This window comes from Meriones unguiculatus (genome assembly GCF_030254825.1).
Source record: "Meriones unguiculatus strain TT.TT164.6M chromosome Y unlocalized genomic scaffold, Bangor_MerUng_6.1 ChrY_unordered_Scaffold_23, whole genome shotgun sequence".
NCBI classification, from domain to species: domain Eukaryota; kingdom Metazoa; phylum Chordata; class Mammalia; order Rodentia; family Muridae; genus Meriones; species Meriones unguiculatus.
The window spans coordinates 4,728,048-4,753,101 of NW_026843709.1; the positions used below are offsets into that span (position 1 = coordinate 4,728,048).

The window sequence follows — 25,054 nt, forward strand, 5'->3', positions numbered from 1 at the left end:
AACTGAACAACTTGTTACTCAATGACAGCTGGGTTAAGGAAGAAATAAAGAAATTAAAGACTTCCTAGAATTCAATGAAAATGAAGCACAACATAATCAAATTTATGGGACACATTGAAAGTAATGCTCAGGGGGAAATTTATAGCACTAAGTGCCTGCAAGAAGAAATTCATAACATCACATACAAACAACTTAATGGCCCAACTGAAAAACCTAGAAAGAAAAGAAGTAGATACACCCAAGAGGAGCAGATGGCTGGAAATAATCAAACTAAGGGCTGAAATCAATCAACTAGAAACAAATAAAAGTATCCAAAGAATCAATGAAACAAAAAGCTGGTTCTTTGAGAAAATCAACAAGATAGACAAACCCTTAGCCAAACTAACTAAAAAGCAGAGAGAATCTATCCAAATCAAGAAAAATCAGAGATGAAAAGAGTGACATTACTTCAGACACTGAGGAAATTCAAAAAATTATTACAAAAGCCTATATGCCACAAAATTTGAAAACCTAAATTAAATGGACAATTTTCTTGATAGATTCCATCTTCCAACATTAAGTCAAGATCAGGTAGAAATACTGAATAGCCCTATATTCCCCCAAGGAAATTGAAGCAGTCATTCAAGTCTCCCTTCCAAAAAAAAAAAGCCTGGACCAGATTGATTCAGTGGGAATTCTACCAGACCTTCAAAGGAATACTAACAGCAATTCTCCACAAAATATTTCACAAAATAAAAACAGAAGGTACATTACCAAACTCATTCTATGAAGCAACAGTCACCCTGATACCTAAAACAAACAAAGACCCAACAAAAAAAAGAGAACTTCAGACCTATCTCTCTTATGAACATTGATGCAAAAATACTCAATAAAATACTTGCAAACCGAATCCAAGAACACAGCAAAGATATCATCCACCATGACCAAGTAGGCTTCATCCCAGGCATGCAAGGGTGGTACAACATACAGAAATCCATCAATGTAATCCACCACATAAACAAACTGAAGGAGAAAAACCACATGATCATCTCTTTAGATGCTGAAAAAGCATTTGATAATTCCAACACCCATTGCTGTTTAAAGTCTTGGAGAGATCAGGGATACAAGGCACATATCTAAACATAGTAAAGGCAATATACTGTCAGCCTGTAGCCAACATCAAACTCAATGAAGAAAAACTTAAATCAACTCTACTGAAAACAGGGACAAGACAAGGCTGCCCACTCTCTCCATACCTCTTCAACATAGTACTTGTTTTCCTAGCCAGAGCAATAAGACAACTAAAGGAGATCATGGGAATACAAATCGGTAAAGAAGAGGTCAAAGTGTCAGTATTTGCAGATGATATGATAGTAAACATGAACGACCCCAAAAATTCAACCAGAGAAAACCTTCAGCTGATAATCACCTTCAGCAAAGTGGCAGGATACAAAATCAACTCAAAAAACTCAGAAGCCCTCCTGTATACCAAAGACAAAAGGGCTGAGAAAGAAATTAGAGAAACAACACCCTTCACAATAGCCACTAATAACATAAAGTACCTTGGGGTGACATTAACCAAGCAAGTGAAAGGCCTGTTTGAGAAAAACTTCAAGTCTCTGAAGAAAGAAATTGAAGAAGATATTAGAAGATGGAAAGATCTCCTGTGCTCATGGATTGGTAAGATTAACATTGTGAAAATGGTCATCCTACCAAAAGCAGTCTACAGATTCAATGTAATTCCCATCAAAATACCAACTCAATTCTTTACAGACCTTGAAAAAAAAGATTCTGAGCTTCATCTGGACAAACAAAACACCCAGAATCTCCAAAACAATCCTGTACAACAACAGATCATCTGGAAGCATCTCCATCCCTGATCTCAAGTTGTACTACAGAGCAATAGTAATAAAAACTGCATGGAATTGGCATAAAAACAGAAAGGAGGATCAATGGAACCACATAGAAGACCCAGAAATAAACCCACACACCTATACTCGAGTTTTACAAAGAAGCCAAATCCATTCAATGGAAAAAAGACAGCATCTTCAACAAATGGTGCTGGTCCAACGGGATTTCCACCTGCAAAAAAATAAAAATAGATCTATATTTATCACCTTCCACAAAACTAAAGTCCAAGTGGATCAAAGACCTCAGCATAAAACTATATACTCCAAATCTGTTAGAAGAAAAAGTGGGGAACAGCCTAGAACTCATTGGCACAGAAGACAACTTCCTGAACAGAATACCAACAGCACAGGCTCTAAGAGCAACAATCAATAAATGGGTCCTCATTAAACTGAAAAGCTTCTGTAAAGCAAAGGACACTGTCATCAAAACAGAACGACTGCCTACAGATTGGGAACGAATCTTCACTAACCCTTTATCTGACAGAGGGCTAATATCCAGTATATACAAAGAACTAAAGAAGCTGAAAAGCAGCAAGCCAAGTAACCCAATTAAAAAATGGGGAACAGTGCTAAACAGAGAATTCTCAACAGAGGGATATAAAATGGCAGAGAAACACTTAAAGAAATGCTCAACCTCATTAGCCATCAGGGAAATGCAAATCAAAACAACCCTGAGATATCACCTTACAGCTATCAGAATGGCCACGATGAAAAACTCAAGGGACAACACATGCTGGAGAGGTTGTGGAGAAAGGGGAACCCTCCTCCACTGCTGGTGGGAATGTAAACTGGTACAACCACTTTGGAAATCTATCTGGTGCTTTCTCAAACAATTAGGAATAGTGCTTCCTCAAGACCACTGCTATACCACTCCTACGTATATACCCACAATTTGCTTAAGTACACAATTGGGATACTTGTTCAACCATGTTTATAGCAACTTTATTTGTAATAGCCAGAACCTGGAAACAACCCAGATGTCCTTCAATGGAGGAATGGGTACAGAAATTGTGGTATTTTTACAAAGTGGAATACTGCTCAGCAATCAAAAAGGAGGAAATCATGAAATTTGCAGGCAAATGGTGGGATCTAGAAAAGATCATTCTGAGTGAAATATCCCAGAAGGAAAAAGACAAACACAGTATATACTCACTTATATAGACCTATAAGATATGATAAACATTATGAAATCTATATACCTAAAAAAAGATAATCAAGAGAGCAGACATGGGGTAAGATGATCAATCCTCATTTAGAAAGACAGATGGGATCTGCATTGAACGTATGACAGGAGTCTACTGAATGCATCTGAAAGACTCTAACTAGCAGTATTTTCAAAACAAAGACTCATGACCAAAAGCTTGGCAGAGTACAGGGAATCATAAGAAAGAAGGGGAGGCTGTCTGATGGGGAAAGGATAGGAGCTCCACAAGGACCAATTATATCTGGGCACAGGGTCTTTTCTGAGACTGACATTCAACCAAAGACCATGTATGGATATAACCTAGAACCTCCACTCAGAGGTAGCCTGTGTTAGCTCAGTAACCAATTGGTTTCCCAAAGTGAGGGGAACAAGGACTATTTCTAACAGGAACTCAATGACTGTCTCTTTGGCCTCCCCACCCCCAAAGGGAGGAGAATTCCTGTTAGGCCACAGCGGAGGGCTTTACAGCTTGTCCTGAAGATACCTGATAAAACAGAATCAGACGAATTGGAGGAGGTTCCCCCCGATCAGTGGACTTAGAAAGGGGTATAGTGGAGATGAGGGAGGGAAGGAGGGTCTGGGAGGGAATTAGGGAGCAGGACATGGCTGGGATACAGAGTTAATAAAATGTAACTGATAAGAAAAAAATACAATTAAAAAAAAAGAAACAAAAAAATTTAATATTTAGAATTATTTGTTGATTGCCTCACATTCCAAGCACTTAATGTTTTTAATAAAATACACTGCACTCAGGGTCAGCCGCTTTGGACCCAGAGAAGAGCATGTCTGATTGCATGCGGGTTGATGCCCCAGGCCCCGCCTCTGAGAAAAAGGTATCAGACGGGTCTGATGCTCTTTGGGTGGATGACACCTAAATGAACATCTGTACAAAGTCCCAATTTATTTCTAATATCAGAGATGAGACCTCTACTCTTGCCTGATGCGTCTAAAACAAAAAGGGGGAACTGTAGAGAGCTGCGGAATGCTATGCCTTAAAGATGGAGCTGGTTTCCGCCTTCCACCTTCCCGATGGTGAGTGCTCTCTGTCATGAACAATTCCACATTTGGCTAAGGCTGAGGATCTGGCTTGCTTCCATGTATGTGGACCTATCTGCATTGCCCCCGTGGCACACCTGGGTTGGCTACCCAGAGGCTATTTAAGCTGTGGGCTGGCTTTCCCCGGGGTCCGAGGATTGTTCAATGTTCCTGAATAAACTGCATTGAAAAAAAAAAAAAAAAAAAGATTTTAGGTTTCTGCCAAGCTATTTCAGATCCAAGGACACCAAGACTATTGACAAATGTCTCCATGTATAAAAGTATTTTGATAAAATCATTTAAACTTTCAAAAAAATAAAATAAAATAAAATACAAAAAAAAAAAAAGAAAAAAAGAAAACTGAGCTCATCCTTGCCACTCCCTGGCAGTACCTCAAAGAAGAAGCCATCAGTCCTGAAGTATCTCTATCCTTAATCACCTTGATTACAGTATCTCTTACATGATTATTCATTACAATTTGTTCACATTGTACCCCCTCTGTTGCCTTCCCTTTTCTCCTTGCAAGTCCAACCACCCTCCTTCTTCTACCCCATTCCCTTTCTCTAGTTCCCTGATAGGGGATGTCCTCCTCCCCTTTTATCTGACCCTGCCTTATCAGATCTCATCAAAGCTGGCAGCATCATCTTCCTATGCGGCCTGATTATCAAGGCAGTTCTGCTTGTGTCCTCTAATTACTCTACTTAAGACACTCTTTATGCCTCCTTTCCTGCAGGCTTCCCAGAGCTCTGAAGGTAGGGAGAATTTCAGAGGCAAATCCCATCTAGAGCTGGTTGTTTTAAGGTCTCTCTCTGCATAATATCTGGCTGGGGGTTTCTGTATATAATTTGATTTGATGCAGAAGAAAGCATCTCTGTGGTTGCAAGAACATGGCAACTATCAATCAGTTGAGAACAAAGACCAGCATAATTTAATAACAAGAGCCTGGGTTGCTTGAAAATTTCTGTAGGATGCCCTTGCCCAACAGCTCAATTGACTCCACCCAATCTCCCTAGTAAAAGACTGTTTGGTCACAGTTAGATGGCCTATTTGAACTTTATCGTCCACTATTAGAAAATCTCCTAATAAGTGAATATATACCATATTTATCTTTCTGCCTTTTAGTTACTTTACCCAGGATGATTTTTCCTGGTTCCATTTTTTTTTTTGCCTTAAAATATCATGATCTTATTTTCTTTACTGAATAATACCCTCTTTTGGAAATATTCTACAATTTCCTCAAAGGAAATTGTCAGTCCTGATCTTTAGTCCTTGCTAGTTGCTGGGACTTTAATCATTGTATTGAATGACAAACTATCAGGATAACTATGTACTTTTAGCCTAGAAGTCACTAGGAAGATGTGCTTTGAGGTTGATATGCCAATGTAAGTGACCATACAGAATGCCTCTCTGTCTTTGTCACTTTATATCTTTGTTTCTGTTGGTCTCCATCTCTCTCTTTCTGAATCTGTCTCTCTAGCTCTTTATCTCTCTGTCTCTCTCAGTCTCCCCCTCTCTGCCTGGTGCTGGTGGTTCAGAAGGAAAACCTCTCAGTTCTGCTGAAGGACTATAAGAAGTTGTCTGTTTGCTGATGTGAAATCATGTAAAATATATATTTCTGTAAAAATATAAGCAAGCTCCTAATTAAACACATTTTGGTCAAAGATTTCCCTTGCTCAGGGAATATTTTCCCAGTAAGTAATTCACTGACTGAGAACATATCTGTGAATTTAATGAATAATAATAGAATCTGTGATAATGGGAAACTGACATGTCAAGGACACAGGACTTTATTAATGAGCACTTGAAAGAAATATGCGACAGATTAACTGAACTAACAATCTTGGACACAGGAACTGTCACTCTGGTTTGTGTGCTTTCAGCTGCCCAGATTGAGGCATGTAGGGCTGCTCAGCATTTCTCTCAATCAGGCTTCTCACTTGGCTATTTTAATAACTGGCTCCAGAAACTCTTACTGTTTCATTACATTATTCACCCTCTCAGGCAATCAGCACCTACCCACTGTTATATCATAAAAGCATTTGGATATCATAATGAATTTGATGTCATACTACAACTGTGATGTCATAAAAGCATTGTGATGTGATCATAGCATTGAATGTCCTAATATCATTGCAAAGTCTTACTGTTGTGAAGTCATAATAGCATTTGATGTCAAAATTCTATTGTGCTCTCATACCACTATCCTGTCGTAACACCATTTCAAAATCATAATGCCATAGTGATGTCATAATATCATTGTGATGTCATAATAGAATTGTGATGACAAAAGAACATTGTAATGTCATAATAGCATTGAGATGTCCTAATATCATTGTAAAGTCATACTGTTGTGATGTCATAATAGCATTGTAATATCATAATTCCATTGCGATATCATACCACCAGCATGTTGTAATAACATTGTGATGTCCTAAGAACAATTGGATGGAATGATGAAGTTTGATGTCATAATGCCATTGTGATATAATAATGGCCTTGTGATGTCATAAAATCATTGTGAAATCATAACACCATTTTGATAGCATAATTGCATTCAGATGCCATCATAGCATTGTGATGTCCTAATAGAATAAAGATATCATGATGATATTGGGATGTTATAATAGCATAGGGATCTCAATACCTTTGAGACGTAATGACAATTTTTTGAAGCCATCATAGTTTGGTTATATCCTAATACTTTTGTGATATTATAATACCATTGTGATGTCATAATTACATTTTGAAGTAATCATAGCATTGTGATATCCTAATACTATTGTGATGTCATAGTACCAATGTGATATCATAATAGCCTTGTGATGTCATAATTCTATTGTGACATCAACACTCCATTGTGATGTCATACCACTATCATGTCTAAAAAGCATTGTGCTAACATAATAGCATTGTGATGTCATGATGAATTTTGTTGTAACAATACCATTGTGATATCACAATAACTTACTGATGTCATCAGAATACTGGGAAGTGATAATAGAACTGTGAAGTTATAACAATTGTAATGTTGTAATAGAATTGTGATGTCATAATTCCATTGGGATCGCATAATAGCATGCGAGGTCATCATATTTGAGGTAATAATAGCATTATCATATCATAATAGCATTGAGATTTCATACCATTTTAATGTGATAATACCATTGTAATGTCATAATGCATGTTTGAATTCATAATAGCTTTGTGATGTAATAATACCTTTATGATTTCAAAATAACATTGTGATGTCATAAGAGCTTTGAGATGTCATAATACCATTGTGCTGTCTATACACCATTGTGATATCATAATAGCATATTGAGGACATAAGATCAATGTTATGTCATAATTGTTTTGTGATGTCCTAATACTATTGTGTAGTCATCTGGTTGTGAAGTCATAATAGCATTTTTATGCCATAATAGAATTGTAATGATATGAAAAAGTTCTAAGGTCATAATACCATTGGTATGTCATGTGAATCTTGATGTAAAAAATGCCATAATATCATTGTAATGTCATAATAGATTTGTGATGTCATAACACCATTATGATAGCATAATAGCAGTGTGAAGTCATCATAGCATTGTGATGTCCTAATAGCATTGAGATATCATAATAGTATTATGAATTAATAATATCATTGTAATTGCATCATAGCATTGTGAACTCATAACACCATTGTGATGTCATTATAGATTTGTGATGTCATATAATTGTAATGTCATAATACCATTTTGATGTGATAATGCTTTTGTGATTTCATCAATGCATTATGATAAAATCATAGCATTGTTATGTTATAGCAACATTACGAATTCTTAATAGCTTTATAATGTCATCATAGCATTGTGATGTAATAACAGTATTGTAATGTCATAATAGCATTGTGATATCATAATAATTTGTGATATCATAATATCATAGTGATGTCAAAATGCCTTTGTGATCTTATAAAACAATCATGTAGTATTATTGTGACATCAGAATAGCATTGGGTTGTCATGATGAATTTTGATGTAATAATGCCATTGTGATAGCATAATCACATTTTATGTCATCACATCATTGTGATGTCATAATACTATTGTGAAGTCATAATAGCATTTGTTGTCAAAATTCCAATGTGATTTCTTAGCACAATCATGTTGTAATACCTCTGTGATGTCTCAATAGCATGGTAATGTCATAATACCATTTTGAAATCTTAATACTATTGTGATATCAACATAGCATTGTGATGTCCTAATACTATTGTGATGTTATAACAGCATTATTATATCATAATATCATTTTGATGTCATAATGCTATTATGATGTCATAATATCATTGTGATGTCCTAATACCATTGTGACATCATAACAGTATTTTGATGTAACAATAGAATTTTGATGGCATAAACCATTGTGAAATCATAATACTATTGTGATGTCATAACACCTTTGCGATGTCTTGTATTTATGTCATAAAGCATTGAAATGTCATATTATTTGTCATATCATTGTGATGTCATAGTATTGTGATCTTGTAATAACATTTTGAATGTCACAATACTATTGTGGTGTCATAACTGTAATGGAATGTCATATAAATTTGATATCAAAATAGCATTTTGATGTCATTATATCATTGTGAAGTCATAACATCACCGTGATATCATAATAAGAGTGAGATGTCATAATAGTATTTTGAGGTCATAATGCCATTGCGAATACATAATTCCTTTGTAATTTCATTCCACAGTCATGTGGAATGCTTTGTGATGTCATATTTCCATTAGAATATCATGACACGTTCATATTTTCTAATAATATCGTGATGCAATAAAAGCAATGAAATGTCATGACACTATTGTTATGACAAAATACCATTGAGATGACATAAAAAATTGTAACATCATACCATTGTGATGTTATAATTGCATTTTGATGTTATAATTCCATTTTGATGTCATGATGCCTTTGTGATGTCATAATACTTTTGTGATGTCATAAAACCTCTGTGATGTCCTATAACTGTGATGTCAAAATAGTATTTAGATGTTAGACCATTGTGATGCCATAAAAGCATTTTGAGGTCAAAATGTCATTGTGACATCAAAATTCTATTGTGACTACATACCACAAACATGTTGAAATACCATTTTTTATGTCATAGTACCATTGTAAGGTCAAAATGCCATTGGTGCAACATAATACCATTGGGATATTGCCACACTAACTCCAGAGTCTATGTGAGCATAAAAATGTGTTATATAAGCAGAAAATTATGCTGCTAAGATGAAGAGACACTTTTCCTACGGGAATCCAGTTCCTGGAAGTGACTGGATATACTCTCTGGCCATCTACACCAAAAAGACATACTCTGAAAATTCTGCTTTCTCAGATGAAGGATTGAATTAATGAGCCTTTTGTTTTTTCTTTGTGATTTTTGGAACAGCACAATTAACTACTTAAGAAAATATATTTTTGATAGATTATTAGAAGCTTTATCAAAAATATAGTAAAAGAAAAATAAGTAATGAATCAGATCTAGTATCAGAAAGCATTATAAGAATAGAAAAAGAAATAATAGGCTCCCTCTTAGGAAAAAATAGCATAAGCAAGTAGAGCAGGATTGAGCATGCCTCCCTTTAGCAACTTGTTTCTAAGGAAGATTATAAATCTTTAGCATGACACATGGGATAATGGTTGACCAAGGTGTATTTAGACTTTAATGTAGAAAAATATTTTGGCAGGTATTTGACTTGGCTCAGAGGACTATTACAGCTCCTAACTTTCCCCTTCTCTAGTCAGTGATAATGAAACCACAGTTTGAGGTTTTTGTTTTTTGTTTGCGTTAATCAGAAAGTTTCTAGGCCAAGATTTCTTGTGGGCTTTGCTTTATATTTAGCTGCACTTTCAAGTTAAAACAAACGTTGTATCCTTGGTAAAAGTTTGGATGTTCTGGAAAGCATGCCAACTTTAAGGTGCTTCCTAATGAAATTACTATAAAATTATTAGCCTGACTTCAGTAAAATTTCAGCAGAGTAAAAGCTATCTCGGTGTTGTCTCTGTCAACTCGCCTGAAACTGTGCCTTCCTGATATCCAAAACTCTGATTCTCCTGAGGACGCAGGGAACCTGACTGGGATGGTCCGTGGCAGGATATCATGACACCATTGTGATGTCATATCATTGTAATGTCATAATAGCATTGAGAGGTCATGACACAATTGTGATGACATAATACCATTAGGCTGACCAGGAATTCACAGACTGGCCTGTTTCTTTTTAATTTGTGTTGGGATTAAAGGAATGTGCCTTCATCAACTTGTTCAAGTATTTTTTCTCAAATCAATATAATTGTATCTCAAAGACTTTAAATGAAAAAAATAAGCAAAGAGATGAAAAGATTTTAAGTTTGGGGTCAGTTATTATGCTGTAACATGATATTAATGTGATGTAATTATACTATTGTGATGTCATACTAACAGTATGATGTCCTAAATTATTTGCAATGTCATATCATTGTGATGTTATAATACCATTTTGAAGTCATCATTGTGATATCATAAAAGTATGGTGATATCATAATACTACTGTGATGTCATAATATTAAAGTGAAGTCATCATATCATAGTAATGTCATACTATTGACATGTCATAAGACCTTTGTGATATCATAATACCATTTTGATGTCACAAAAGCATTATATCATCATAGTATTGTAATGTTGTAGTACTATTTTGATGACATAAGAGCACTGTGATATAATCATAGCATCTTGATGAAATAATAGTATGTGATGTCATCATAACATTGTGATATAATACCATTGTGAATTCAGCATACAATTGTGAAGTCATAACACAATTTTGATGTCATAATACAATGGGGATGTAATAATACCATTTGGATGTCCTACCACTGTGTTGTAATAATGCCATTCAAAATGTCATAATAGCATTGTGAAGTCATAACACCATTGTGATACCATAAAAGCATTGTGATGATAAAATAACATAGTGAAGTCATTATACCATTGTGATGTCATAATTCCATTGTGAAATTATACCATATGATATAATCATTTAATTTTGATGTCATAAAAGCATGGTGATATAAAAGCATTGTGATGTCAAAATTCCATTATGATGTCATACCACAATCATGTCATAGTAGCATTGTGATATGATAAAAGTATTGTTATATCATAACATTGAGATGTCATAATAGCATTATGAAATAATAATGCAATTGTGATGTGATAATAGAATTGTGATGTCATAATAGCATGGTGATATCATAAAAGCCTTGTGATGTCAAAATTCTATAATAACATTTTGGTGCTATAATTGCATTTTTATATCCAAATAGCATTGTGATGTCCAAATAGCATTGTGAGGACATAATAGCAGTATATGTCATAGTAGCATTGTGAAATCATAAAACCATTTTGATAGAATAAGAGCATTGTGTTGTCATCATAGTATTGGGATGTCATAATTGCATTGGGATGTCAAAATAGCTTTGTGATGTCCTAATGTATTTTAATGTGATGTCATTGTAAATTCATAATAGCATTTAGATGTCATATCACTGTGATATCATACACCATTGTGATTTCATAATAGCATTGTGAGGTCATATCATTGTGATGTCATAATGATATTTAGGTGTCATACCATTGTCGTAATAATACCATTTTGAGGTCATAATAGCATTGTGATGTCATCATAGCATTGAGTTGTTCTAATATTGCATAGTCATAATAGCATTGTAAAGTCATAATTCAATTGTGATATCATAAAAACAATCATGTCATAATAGCATTGTGATGTCATTATAATATATGATGCTATAACAGCATTGTGAATTCATAATAGCATTTTGATGTCAAAATTCCATTGTGATGCCATTCCACAATCATCTCATAATGGCACTGTGATGTCTTAATAGCATGGTAATATCATCAAATCATTGTGAATCATAATACTATTATGATGTCATAATATCATTGGGATGTCATGATGAATTTTGATGTCATAATGGCTTTGTGATGTCATCATTGCTTTGTTATATCATAATACCAGTGTGATGTTCTAATAGCATTGTGAAGTCATATGACTGTGTAGTCATAATAACATTTAGAGATCAAAAATCCAATGTGATATCATTATGTCATAATACTATTACGAAGTCATATCATTTTGAGATCATAATAGCATTGTGATGTCATAATACAATTGTGATATTATAATATCATTGAGATGTCAGAAAATATTATGACATCATAATTGCATTTTGAAGTCATAATGAAACTGTTAGATGAAAATTCCACTGTGATATGATAATGACAATTATAAGTCCTACTATAAGTCATAATAGCATTGGACTATCATGATGACATTGTTATGTCATAATACCATAGTTATGTCATGACAAAATTGTGATGAGATGATACAATTAAGATGCCATAATAAAGTTATAATGACATAATATACTTGTGATGTCATATCATCAATGGGATGTCATAGTAGCATTGTGATCTTATAATACCTTTATTAAGTCATAATAGCATTATGAATTAATAATACCATTGTGATGTCATAATAGCATTTTGATGTCATAATATCAATGTGATGTCCTAATAGCATATTGAGGTCATAACCCCATTATGATATCATAATAGTATTGTGATGTCATCATAGCATTGTAATGTAATACCATTGTTGTTATAATGTTCTTTTGAAATGTATACACCTTACCATCATTCATTCAAATGCTGATTTCTATCCCCTCACTGTCTGGTTTCAATCTGGATATTGCATTGTGATACTTATTATAAGCAACTATCTCAACTTTGTGTAATCAGGACAGAATAAAGTAACTAGCCACTATATTGAGGGAAGGGAGTAGCCAGAATGCAGGAAATGAGTGGGAGGAGAAAGGGCAAGGGAGAAGAGCTTGGAGAACAAAACAGGAGGAGAGATCTTGGAACAGCGTGAAAAGAATGAACCAGACCTAACAATTCACTAAAAGCAAGTATAATGGGTAAAATCTGTTAGGAAACTATGAGGGCTTGAAGTTTTAGAAGGGAGTACTTATTGACCAGCATTGTGTTCTAAGTTAACTAAATAAAGATACTCTCTGTGTGGTGAATTGGTTATTCAGCTGTCTGGGAATAAGAACAAGCATTAATAAAACATAAACCAATAGTAAATAATAATCATCACCTACAAGATATGTGAAGACATTATATAATTGTGATAGCATAACACCATAGCAATGTCATGTCATTGTGAAGCTATAATAGCTTTGTGATGTCATAATAACATTGTGAAGTCATAATAGCATTGTGATATTATAATAACATGGGATGTCATAACACTGGGATATCATCACAACATTATCATGTCATCATACCATGGTGAGTCATAACTCCAAAGTGATATCATGATTTCATTGTGATGTCATAAAATCATTGTGATGATATAATAGTATTTTGATATAATAATGCCACTGTGAAGTCAAAACTCCATTGTGATGTCATACCACAATGATATGACACGACAGTCTTTCTCTGTCCTCTCATGCATAAGAGTATTGTGATGTCATAATACAATTGTGATATGATACCAATAATGTGATGTCATGTAAGCATTGTAATGTCACAGTGCATTGTTCTGTTATTATTGTGATTTTATAATTACATTGTGTTATCATACCATATGAGGTCATAATAGCATTGTGATATTATAATAGCATTGTGATGTCATGATTTCATTGTTTTATCATAATATCCATGTGATGTAGCATATTGAGGTCATAACCACATTTTGATCTCATAATAGCATTATGATGTCATCATAGCATTATGTTATCAAAATTACATTCTGCTGTCATACCAGGTGATTTTATTAATGTCCTCTTGAAAGAAATATGTGACAATATTCCCAAAATAAGAGTCTTAGACACAAGAACTGTCATCTCTGGGTTGTGTGCTACTAAGTGCCCTCAATGAGGATTTTAGGGAACCTCAGGCTTTCTCTCAAGCAATCTGTATCCTACTCAGTGGTCAGTGAGGAACATGATTAGAGTCTCAGTGCAAAGTCCCTTGAAGAAAACTGAGTTCATTGTTGCCATACCCTAGAACCACCCTGAAGAAGAAGTCATCAGCCTGAAGATCTCTGCACTTCATACCCTTGATGAGAGTTTTTCTTATGTTTTTATTTATTATGACTTGTTGACTTTGTATCCCCTCTGCTGCCCACTTCACTTATCCTTCCAGTACCAACCACCATCCTTCTTCTACCCCTATGCCTTTCTCTAAATACCCAGATAGGGTGGTCCTCCTCCCCCTTCTATCTGACACTACCTTATCAGGGCTCATCAAGGCTGGCTTCATCATCATTTTCTGTAGCCTGATTCTCAGGGCATTTTTTTCCTAGTGTCCTTAATTACCTCTACTTATGACACTCTTCCTCCCTCCTCTCCTGCAGTCTTCCCAGAGCTCTGAGGGGAGGGAGAATTTCATAGAGAAATCCCATTTAGAGCTGGGTGTTTTAAGGTCTTTCTCTCCATACTATCAGATTGTGGGTCTCTGTATGCAATCCCATTTGATGCAGGAGGAAGCATCTCCATGGATGGAAGGATATGCCAATAATCATTTATTTCAGGGCAGGGAGCAACTTTTTTAAATAACAACAGCCCCCAATGCTTAAAAATTTCTGTCGAATGCCCAGGCCCTACATCTCAATTAAAGGCACCCAATCCCCCTAGTGGAAGACTGGTTTGGTCACAATAGATGCCCTAGTGGACTTTTATTTCCCGCTATTTGGAGTCTTCCTAAGAAGTGAATACATACCATATTTGTCTTTCTGCATTTTACTTACTTCACCCAGGATGAATTTTCCTGGTTTCATCCATTTGCCTGAAAATATCATGATGTAATTTTCTTAGCTGAGTAATTCTCCATTATGGAAATATTCCACATTTTCCACAAAGGAGATAGTCAGTCCTATTCTTTAGTCCTTAGAAATTGCTGGGACTTAATCATTTTATTGAATGACAAACTATCAGGATATCTATGTTCTTTTAGGCTACAAGTCCCTCCATTTTTTTCTAAGTCCTGTGATTTGAATTACAATGTCCCCTTGAATCTCATTTATTTACATGTGGAGTCCTCAGAAAGGAAATGTCTTAGAAAGGTTAGGTGATATGGTCTTGTTAGATAATATAATTCCTATTGTAGTTACATTATAGAAGGGTTTGCTGTGAGTTTGATATGCCAATGAAAGTGACCAGCAGAATGGAGTCTCAGTCTCTATCACTTTAGATCTTTGTTTCTGTTGGTCTCCGTCTCTCTATTTCTGAATCTGTCTTTCTAGCTCTTTCTCTCTCTGTCTCTGTCTGTCTTACTCTCTCTACCTGCCATTTGTGGTTCAGCATGGAAAGTTCTCAGTTCTGCTGAAGGACTACAACAGGATGATTGCTTGCTCAGTCATCAATATTACTCTGCAATAAAAACCGCAAGTGATTCATGAAATTTGTAAGTAAATTGTTGGAACTTTTAAAGATCATCCTGATTGAGCTATCTCAAAAACAGAAAGACACACATGGTATATATTAATTCATATAGACATATAAAAATAATCAAGAGGGAAGACTATGGCTAAAATGCTCAATCCCCATCCTGAAAGGCAAAGAGGATGGACATCTGAAGAAAGAGAAAACAATGAGCAAGTTAGGAGCTCACCAGAGACCTTTGAAAGACTCTGCATGCAAACTATCAAAGCAGATACTGATACTTATGGCCAACTGATGGGCAGAGAGCATGGAATCTAATGAAAGAAGTGGGAAATATAAAGATCTGGAGATGACAGGAGCTCCACAAGGAGAGCAACATAACCAGAAAAAAAAAATCTGAGCAAAGGGAACTTTCCTGAGGCTCATACTCCAACAAAGTAACATGCATAGAGATAACCTGGAACACCTGTAGAGATGTGGCACTACAGTGTCCAAATGGGTTCCACAGTAATGGGAACAGGGACATGTCAGGACAACTCTGACACGAACTGATTGGTCTGTTCTTTGATCACCTCACCCTGATGGACAAGCAGCCTAACCAGGCCACAGAGGAAATCAATGCACTAACTATTGATGAAATCTGATAGACTAGGATTAGAAGTAAGGAGATGAAGTCCTCTCCTATCAGTGGACTTGGGGAGAGGCATGCATGAAGATGGGGAAAGGAAGGTAAGATGGGGATAGGATAAAGGAGGGGCTTATGGGGAGATAGAAAGTAAATAAATTGTAATTAATAAAAATTAAAATTAAAAAATATCGATTTATATTATAGGAGGGTGTGCTTGGAGGTTGAGATGCCAATAAAAGTGACCAGACAGAGGTAGTCCCTGTCTCTCAGTCCTTGTCAATTTATATCTCTGTTTCTGTCAGTCTCTATCTCAATATTTCTGAATATGTCTATCTAGCTCTTTATCTCTCATGCTCACTCTGACGACCAATACTCTGCCTGCCACTTGTGTATCAGTATGAAAAGGTCTCAGTTCTGCTGAAGGACTACACCAAGTTGACTGCTTGCTGACACGACAAGAGGGAAAGTCTCTATAAAAATATAAGCAAGGTCCAAATTAAATGCTTTCTGTACAAAGATTTGTCTTGGTCAAGGAGCATTTTCACAGTAAGTAATTCACTGACTGAGGACATATCTGTACATTTAACAAATAATAATGGAATCTGTGATAATGTGAAAGTCACATGTCCAGGAAATATAACTTTATTAATGACCACTTGAAAGAAATATGCCACAATTTTCCTGAACTAGAAGCCTTTAATACAGAAACTGTCATCTCTGGGTTTGTTCTATCACCCACCCAGATTGAGGCATGTAGAGCTAATCAGCCTTTCTCTAAAGCAAACTGCCTGCTTGGTTCTTTTAAAAAAACTGGCTCCTGAAAATCTTACTGTCTTTCACCCTTTGCATGACACCCCTCTCACTCCTTCTGCACCTTGAGAGAATCTTGAGGTTTCCATGGAGATGAAAAAACAAATTTTCCTCAATGTCCACTAATCCTGTGCACCTGTGACTTTTCTTGTGAAACTGAATAAGCCTTTATTTCATCTCTTTATCCAAATACCACACATTTACTCCTGTTTACCTCTGTGACAATGTCAGATTGAAAATGAAATTTTAATATTCATTTAATTGGACAGTTTCCTAACTAAGGAAAAGTGATGTGGGATTAAGGGGAATATACTGAATGACAAGGAGGTCTACTACTGTGGTTTTGGTTCTAAAATTTCCCAGGTTGTGACTTTGAACTAGCCAGTTACTCAAATTCTCACTAAAAGTATGTTCACATTCTTACTAATATAATAGGTTGGTAGGGTATAAGGTTCCCTGGGTTATTGAGTCTTTAAGATCAGGGAAAACAGAAGGAGCTAGACAATTCCCAGGACTGGTTTGGCTGAAACAGAGAAAGATCGGTGAGAGTAAAAGAACTGAGGGGCAAAATATTTTTTGACAGCTGATGCTCTTACCCACTAGTGTTGCCAACTCTCTTTGAGCAGTGTTGCCTTGGCTGACATGGCTGGATGGGCAGCTCTGTCCTACTCTTGGTTCAGTGAGGAACCCTCCTGGTCCTGGGGTTCACCGTTAAAACTATGTCATCAGGAGAGATAAATGGTTTCTTGTTATATGCCTAGGACACAAGAGCTACAGTGTTTCCTGCTGCAGTCCTCCAGACAAACCCTCTAAACATAGTGTCAGTACCAGGACTGCTTGTTTCCTGGTGGCATCTAAGATCATGTGGTCTGAGGTAGCTGGATAACCACTAATTCATGTTTAAGATTCTCTGCTCCATAGTGAGTTCCAGGAAAGCATGCCTTACAAAGTCAAACAATGCCCTCCTTTAGCAGAATATTTTCTCCAAGTCAAAAGTTACTGTAAATTTTTCAATATGTTATTTTTACTGATTATTTGGGAATTCGTATAATATACATTACATTCCTTTTCCATTGGTCCTAGGTTTAAATTCCTACCCATGTGCCAAATTAATTTTGTTAAATGCCTAAATTGAAGTATGTGTTGTTCATGTACTCATTGGAACAACATCAGAGTCTCAGTGCCAAGTCCCTTAAAGAAAACAGAGTTCATCGTTCATGTACCTTGGTACCATCCCCAAGAAGAAGCCATAAGTCCTGAAGAGCTCTATACTTCATACCCATGATCACAGTTTTTCTTATGTATTTATTTATTTTGATTTGTTCACTTGTATCCTGGCCTGCTGTCCCCTCCCTCTTCTCCTTCAAGTCTCACCCAGCCTCTTCTTCTACCCCTATGCCCTTTCTTGAGTTCCCTGATAGGAGAGGTCCTCCTCCCCTTCTGTCTGACTTATCAAGGCTTATCAAGGCTGGCTGCATCATCTTCCTCTGTGGCCTGATTCTCAAAGCATTGTACTCCTTGTGTCTTCAATTCGCTCTAAGTATGTCACACTTCCGCCCTTCTCTCCTGCAGGTTTCCAAGAGCTTTGAGGGAAGGGAGAATTTCATAGGGAAATCCCATTTAAAGCTGTGTGTTTTAGGTGCTCTGTCTACATAATATCAGACTGTGGGTCTCTGTATATAATCCCATTGATGAAGAAGGAAGCGTCTCTGTGGATCCAAGACCATGGCCCTGTTCTCTCATTGAGGGCAAGGAGCAATATATTTTTTTCACAACAGCCTGGATTGTTTGAAAATTTCTGTAGGATGCCATGGCCCAACAACTCAACTAACTGCTATCAAACCCACAATGCCAGACTGGTTTCCTCAAAATAGATGGCCCTTTGGAACTTTATAGGAGACCTCCTAATAAATGAATACAAACAATATTTGTATTTCTACATTTATTTACTTCACCCAGGATGATTTTACCTTGTTCCATCCATTTTTCTTGAAAATATCATGATGTCATTATCTTAGCTGAAAAATATTCCTTTAAGAAATATTACACATTTTCCCCAAAGGAGATTGTCAGTCCTGTTCTTTAGAAGTTGGAAGTTGTTGGGACTTTAATCATTCTATTGAATGACAAACTATTTGGATAACTATGTCCTTTTAGTCTAGAAGTCCCTCCATCTTCTTCAACTTCCTGGTGGTTTGAATTGCAATATCCCCATGAAGCTCATCTATTTGCATGTGTATTCCCCATTGTGTAAATATCTGGGAAACGTTAGGAGGTATGGCCTTGTCAAATAATATAATTGCTATTGGAGTTATATTATAGGAGGGTTTGGTTTGAGGTTGATATGCCAGTGAAAGTGACCAGACAGATTGGAATCTCTGTCTCTCATTCTCTGTCAGTTTATAACTTTGTCTCTTTCTGTTTTGGTCTGTGTATTTCAGTGTCTGACTCTTTAGCTCCTTCTATCTCTATCTCCCTCTCTCTTCCTGCTACATGTGGTTCACTATGAACAGCTCTCAGTTTTGCTGAAGGACTACTACAAGATGACTGCTTGCTGATGTGGCATGTTGGTATTCTTTGTGATAATATAAGCAAAGAACCAATAAAACTGTTTTTGTTCAAAGATTTGTCTTGGTCAAGGAGCATTTTCCCAGTACGTAGTTCACTTAATGAGGACATATCTGTACCTTTAATAATAATGGAATTTGTGATAATGTGAAAATCTTATGTCAAGGACAGGTGACTTTATTAATGATCACTGGAAAGAAATATATGACATTTTTTTCTGCCTAAGAGATGTGGACACAGGAACTGTCACTCTGGTTTGTGTGCTTTCAGCTGCCAAGATTGAGGCATGTAGGGCTGCTCATCCTTTTTCTCAAGCACACTGCCCACTTGGACTCATTAATACCTCACTCCTGAACATCTTACTGGCTTTCAGCTGTTAACTGACATCATTCTACCTCTCAGCCAATCAGTACCTGAGAAACTTTTGAGGAATCCATGGATATAAGTAAACAAACTTTCCTCAGTGTCCAGTATCTCTGATCCTGTGCACACTTGACTTTTTCTTGTGAAACACAGCAAGACTTTTTCTCATTCATTTATCCAGATCCCACACCTTTTCTTCTCTTTATCTCTGTGACAATGTCAGGTAGGAAATAAAACTTTAATCTTACTTTATTTAGGTGGACAGCTTCCTAAGTAGGGAAACTTCAAAGTAATGTGGGATTAAAGGAAATGTACAGAATGACAAGGTGGTCTCTTACTGGGCTTTTAGATCTGAAATTTCCTAGGTTGTGACTTTCAACTGAGCGTTTATTTGTGAACTCACTGAATGTATCTTCCAATTCTTATTGGTATAATAGGTTCTCAGGGTTCAGGGTTCCCTGGGGTAATGAGTCTTTAAGAGCATGGAAAAAAGAAAGAAATCAGACAATTCCTGGGAGTGGTTGGCTGAAAGAGAGAAAGATCAGTGAGTATAAAAGGAGAAGTGTGGGGCAGTAAACTTTTTGACAGCTGCTGCTGCTCCTTTGGCCAACCCTCTATGAGCACAGTTGACTTCACTGATGTGTCTGGATTGGCACCTGTCTCCCACTCAGTGATCAGTGAGGAACACCCCAATCCTGATGATTGCAGTTAAAATGGGCTTTCAGGAGAGAGAAATGGGTTTGGGGTTATATGCCTAGGATACAAGAGCAGCTGTGTTTCCTGTTGTGGTCCAACAGACAATCCCTCTGAAAGTAGTTTATTCCAGGACTACTTGTTCAGAGGTGCCACATGAGCTCATGTGGTTGGAGGTAGTTGTGTAACCACTAATTATTGGCTAGGTTTCTCTGCTAAAACAATCCTCTAGAGTAAAAGTTCTTCTGGAGATATCTCTATCCCAGAACTCATGCTGTGCTACAGAGTAATAGCAATAAAAACTGCATGGAACTGCATAGAAATAGAATGGCAGAACCAAATGGAAGACCCACAAATAAACCAACACACATATGGGCACCTGAGTTTTGACAAAGATGCCAAAACCATACAATGGAAAAAAGACAGATCTTCAACAAATGGTGCTGGTCTAACTGGATGTCTACATGTAGAAAAAATGTAAATAGATCCATACTTATCACCCTTCACAAAAGCAAAGTCCAAGTGGATCAAAGACCTCAACAAAAAAACAGACACATTAAATCAGTTAGAAGAAAATGTGGGGAAGAACCTTGAACTGATTGGACTAGAAGACAACTTCTTGAACAGAATACCAACAGCACAGGCTCTAAGAGCAAGAATCAGTAAATGGGACCTCATGGAATGGAAAAGCTTCTGTAAAGCAAAGAACACTGTCTTCAAAACAAAATGAATGCTTACAGATTGGGAAAGAATCTTCACCAAGCCTTGATGTTTCAGAGGGATAATATCTAGTATATATAAAGAACTAAAGAAGTTGAAAAGCAACAAGTCAAGTTATCCAATTAAAAAATGGGGAACAGAGCTAAAGAGAGAATTCTCAATAGAGGAATATTGAATGGCAGAGAAACACTTAAAGAAATGCTCAAAGTTATTAGCCATCAGTGAAAAAAAAAAACAAACAAATGAAAACAACCCTGAGATTACACCTTACATCCATCAGAATGGCCAAGATCATAACCTCAAGTGACAACACATAGTAGAGATGTTCTGCATAAAGGGGACCCTCCTCCACTGCTGGTAGGAAGGTAAACTTGTACAACCACTCTGGAAATCAATCTGGTGCTTTCTCAGAAAACTATGTACAGTGCTTCCTCAATATACAGCTATTCCACACCTAGGCACATATCCAAAAGTAGCTCAAGTAATAAGGACATTTGCACAATCATGTTTGTAGCAGCTTTATTTATAATAGCCAGAACCTGGAAACAATCCAGATGCCCCCCAACTGAAAAATGGATACAGATGTGGTGATACAGCTACACAATGGAATATTGTTCAGCAATTAAAAAAAAACAAGGAAATCATAAAATCTGCAGGTAAATTGTGGGAACCGTAAAATATCATCCTAAGTGAGCTATCCCAGAAAAAGAAATACACACAATATATATACTCACTCATACGGATACATAATATAGGATAAACCTACTGAAATCCCAACACCTAAAGAAAATAATATAGAGGGAGGACTCTGGAAAAAATGCTCATTCCACATCCCAAAAGGCAAACAGAATAGAAATAAAAAGAAGGAGAAAATAAAGAACAAGTTAGAAGCCTGCCACAGAGGGCCTCTGAAAGGCTCTGCCCTGCAGACTATCAAAGCAGATGCTGAAATTTATGGCCAACTGTTGGGCAAAAAGCATAGAATCTAATGAAAGACGTATGAAATAGGAAGATCTTGAAAGGACAGCAGCTCCACAAGGAGAGCAACAGAAAAAAAATCTGAGCACAGGGGTCTTTGCTGAGACTCTTATACAAACCAAGGACCATGCATGGAGATAACCTATAACTTTGCACAGATATAGCCTCTGACATGAACTGATTTGCATGTCCTTTGATCACCTCACTCTGATGGGGGAACAGCCTTGCAATGAAGACAATTGAAGACAATGCAGCCGCTCATGATGAGATCTGATAGACTAGGGTCAGAAGGAATGAGAGGAAGATCTTCCTTATCAGTGCACTCGAGGAAGGGCATGCATGGAGATGGGGGAGGGATTGTGAGAAGGGAGATTATGGTGGTATACAAAGTGAATGAAGTGTAAGTAATAAAAATTAAAATAAAAAATACAAAAAAAATATAGTTCCTTTGTATTTATATTATAGGAGGGTGTGCTTTGATGCTGATATGCAAAAGAAAGTGACCAGAGGGAATGGAATCTCTGTCTCTAGGTTTCTATCAATTTATGTATTTGTTACTGTCTGTCTCGGTTTCTCTATTTCTGAATCTGTCTCCCTAGCTTTTCCAATGTTTCTCTCATTCTCCCTATCTCTGCCTCCTGTTTGTGGTTCATTATGAAAAGTTATAAGTTTTGATAAATGACTACAACAAGATGATTGCTTGATGACATGACTTCATGGATCATTTCTTTAAAAATAAAAGCAATATCCCAAGTAAACACTTTTTGTTCAATGATTTGCCTTGGTAAGGGAGCACTTTACAGTAAATAATTCACTGAGTGAGAACATATCTTTGCACTTGACAAATAATAGTTGAATCTGTGATTAAGTGAAACTCACAAGTCAAGGGCACAAGACTTTATTAATGACCACTAGAAATATGTGGTGCTTGTTTCTGTAGCACATATACTGAAATTGTAATTATACAGAGAAGTTTGCATGGCCCCTGTACAAGGATAACAGGAAAATTCGAGTAGTAGTCCATATTGTTTGAGAAAATAAAGAAAATAAAAATAAAGGAAATTGTGGAGAGAAAGAACTTAAGGAAGAGACAGAGGTAAGAATAATTAATACACTACAAGAGATGTAAGAAAGAATCTCAGTGTGGAAGATACAATGGAGGAAATCAATGTATCTGTCAAAGAAAATGTTAAATCTAAAAATTCCTGACACAGACCCTCCAAGAAATTCAAGACTACATAAAAAGAAAAAGAAAAATCTTCCTGCCACATAATAATAAACAGTAAGTATACAGAACAAAGGAACTATACTAAAAGCTGCAAGAGGAAAAGGCCAAGGAACATATAAAAGTAAACCCATCAGAATCACACCTGACTTCTCAACAGAGACTAGGAGAGCCAGAAGAGACTGGGCAGATATCATTCAGACCCTAAGAGAGCACAGATGTCAGCCCAGGCTACTATACCCAGCAAAACTCTCAGTCCTCATAGATGGAGAAAACAAGATATTCAATGACAAAAACAAATTTCAACAATACCTACACACAAATCCAGCATTACAAAAGACACTAGAAGGAAAAATACACGCCAAGAATACTAGCTACTTTCAAGAAAACACAGGAAATCATTAACCTCACTACAGTGAAACAAAAGCAACCAAACATACAAACTTACTACGACAGCCAACATCAAAATCAAAGGCTCTAACAGTCACTGGTCATTAATCTCTCCCAGCATCAATGAACTCCATACTCCAATAAAAAGACACAGACTAACAGAATGGATGCATAATCAAGACCCAGCAATCTGTTGCATACAAGAAATGCACATAAGTCACAAAGATAGACATTATATGAGGGGGAAGGGCTGGAAGACGGTTTTCCAAGCAAACGGTGCCAAGAAGCTAGCAGGAGTAGCCATTCTAATATCTGATAAAATTAGACTTTCAACGAAAATTAGTAAAACAAAATGCACAGCAACACTTCATACTCATCAAGGGAAAATTCCACCAGGAAGACATCACAAACCTGAACATATATGCCCCAAATACAAGGGCACCCACATATGTAAAAGAAACACTGATAAATCTTAAACCACACATAGATCTCCACACATTAATGGACTTTCACACCCCACTCTCAACAAAGGACAGGTCAAAAAAACAAAAATTAAAGAAAGAAACAATGTCTCTAACAGAGGTCATGAATCAAATGGACCTAAAATAAATAACAGAACCTTACACCCAAACAGAAATGAATTTTCCTTCTTCTCAGCACCTCATGGAACTTTCTCCAAAATAGGCCATATGATTGGTCACAAAGGGGGGCTAAATAGATACAAGAAGTTTGAAATAATTCCATGCATCTTACATGATCACCATGGAATAAAGCTGGACCTCAACAACAACAGAAACAGCAAAAACTCTACACACATGTAAACTGAACAACTCACTACTAAATAATAGCTGGGTCATGGAATAAGTAAATAAAGAAATTAAAGAATTCTAAGAATTCAATGAAAATGATGGCGCAACATACCCAAACTTGTGGGAAACAATGAAAACAGTGCCAAGAGGAAAGTTCATAGCAGTAAGTGGCTCAAGAAGAAATTCAAAACATCTCATGCAAGCAACTTAATGGCTCACTTAAAAGCCCTA

General features: G+C 36.3%; 1 non-coding gene across 1 annotated transcript; it reads left to right on the plus strand.

Moving 5' to 3' along the window:
* The first annotated feature begins 23,323 nt into the window (after nt 1-23,323).
* On the plus strand, nt 23,324-23,429 carry LOC132651599 (U6 spliceosomal RNA). Its single transcript, XR_009589186.1, has one exon. It is a non-coding gene; the product is annotated as a U6 spliceosomal RNA (small nuclear RNA).
* Nucleotides 23,430-25,054: the final 1,625 nt, after the last annotated feature.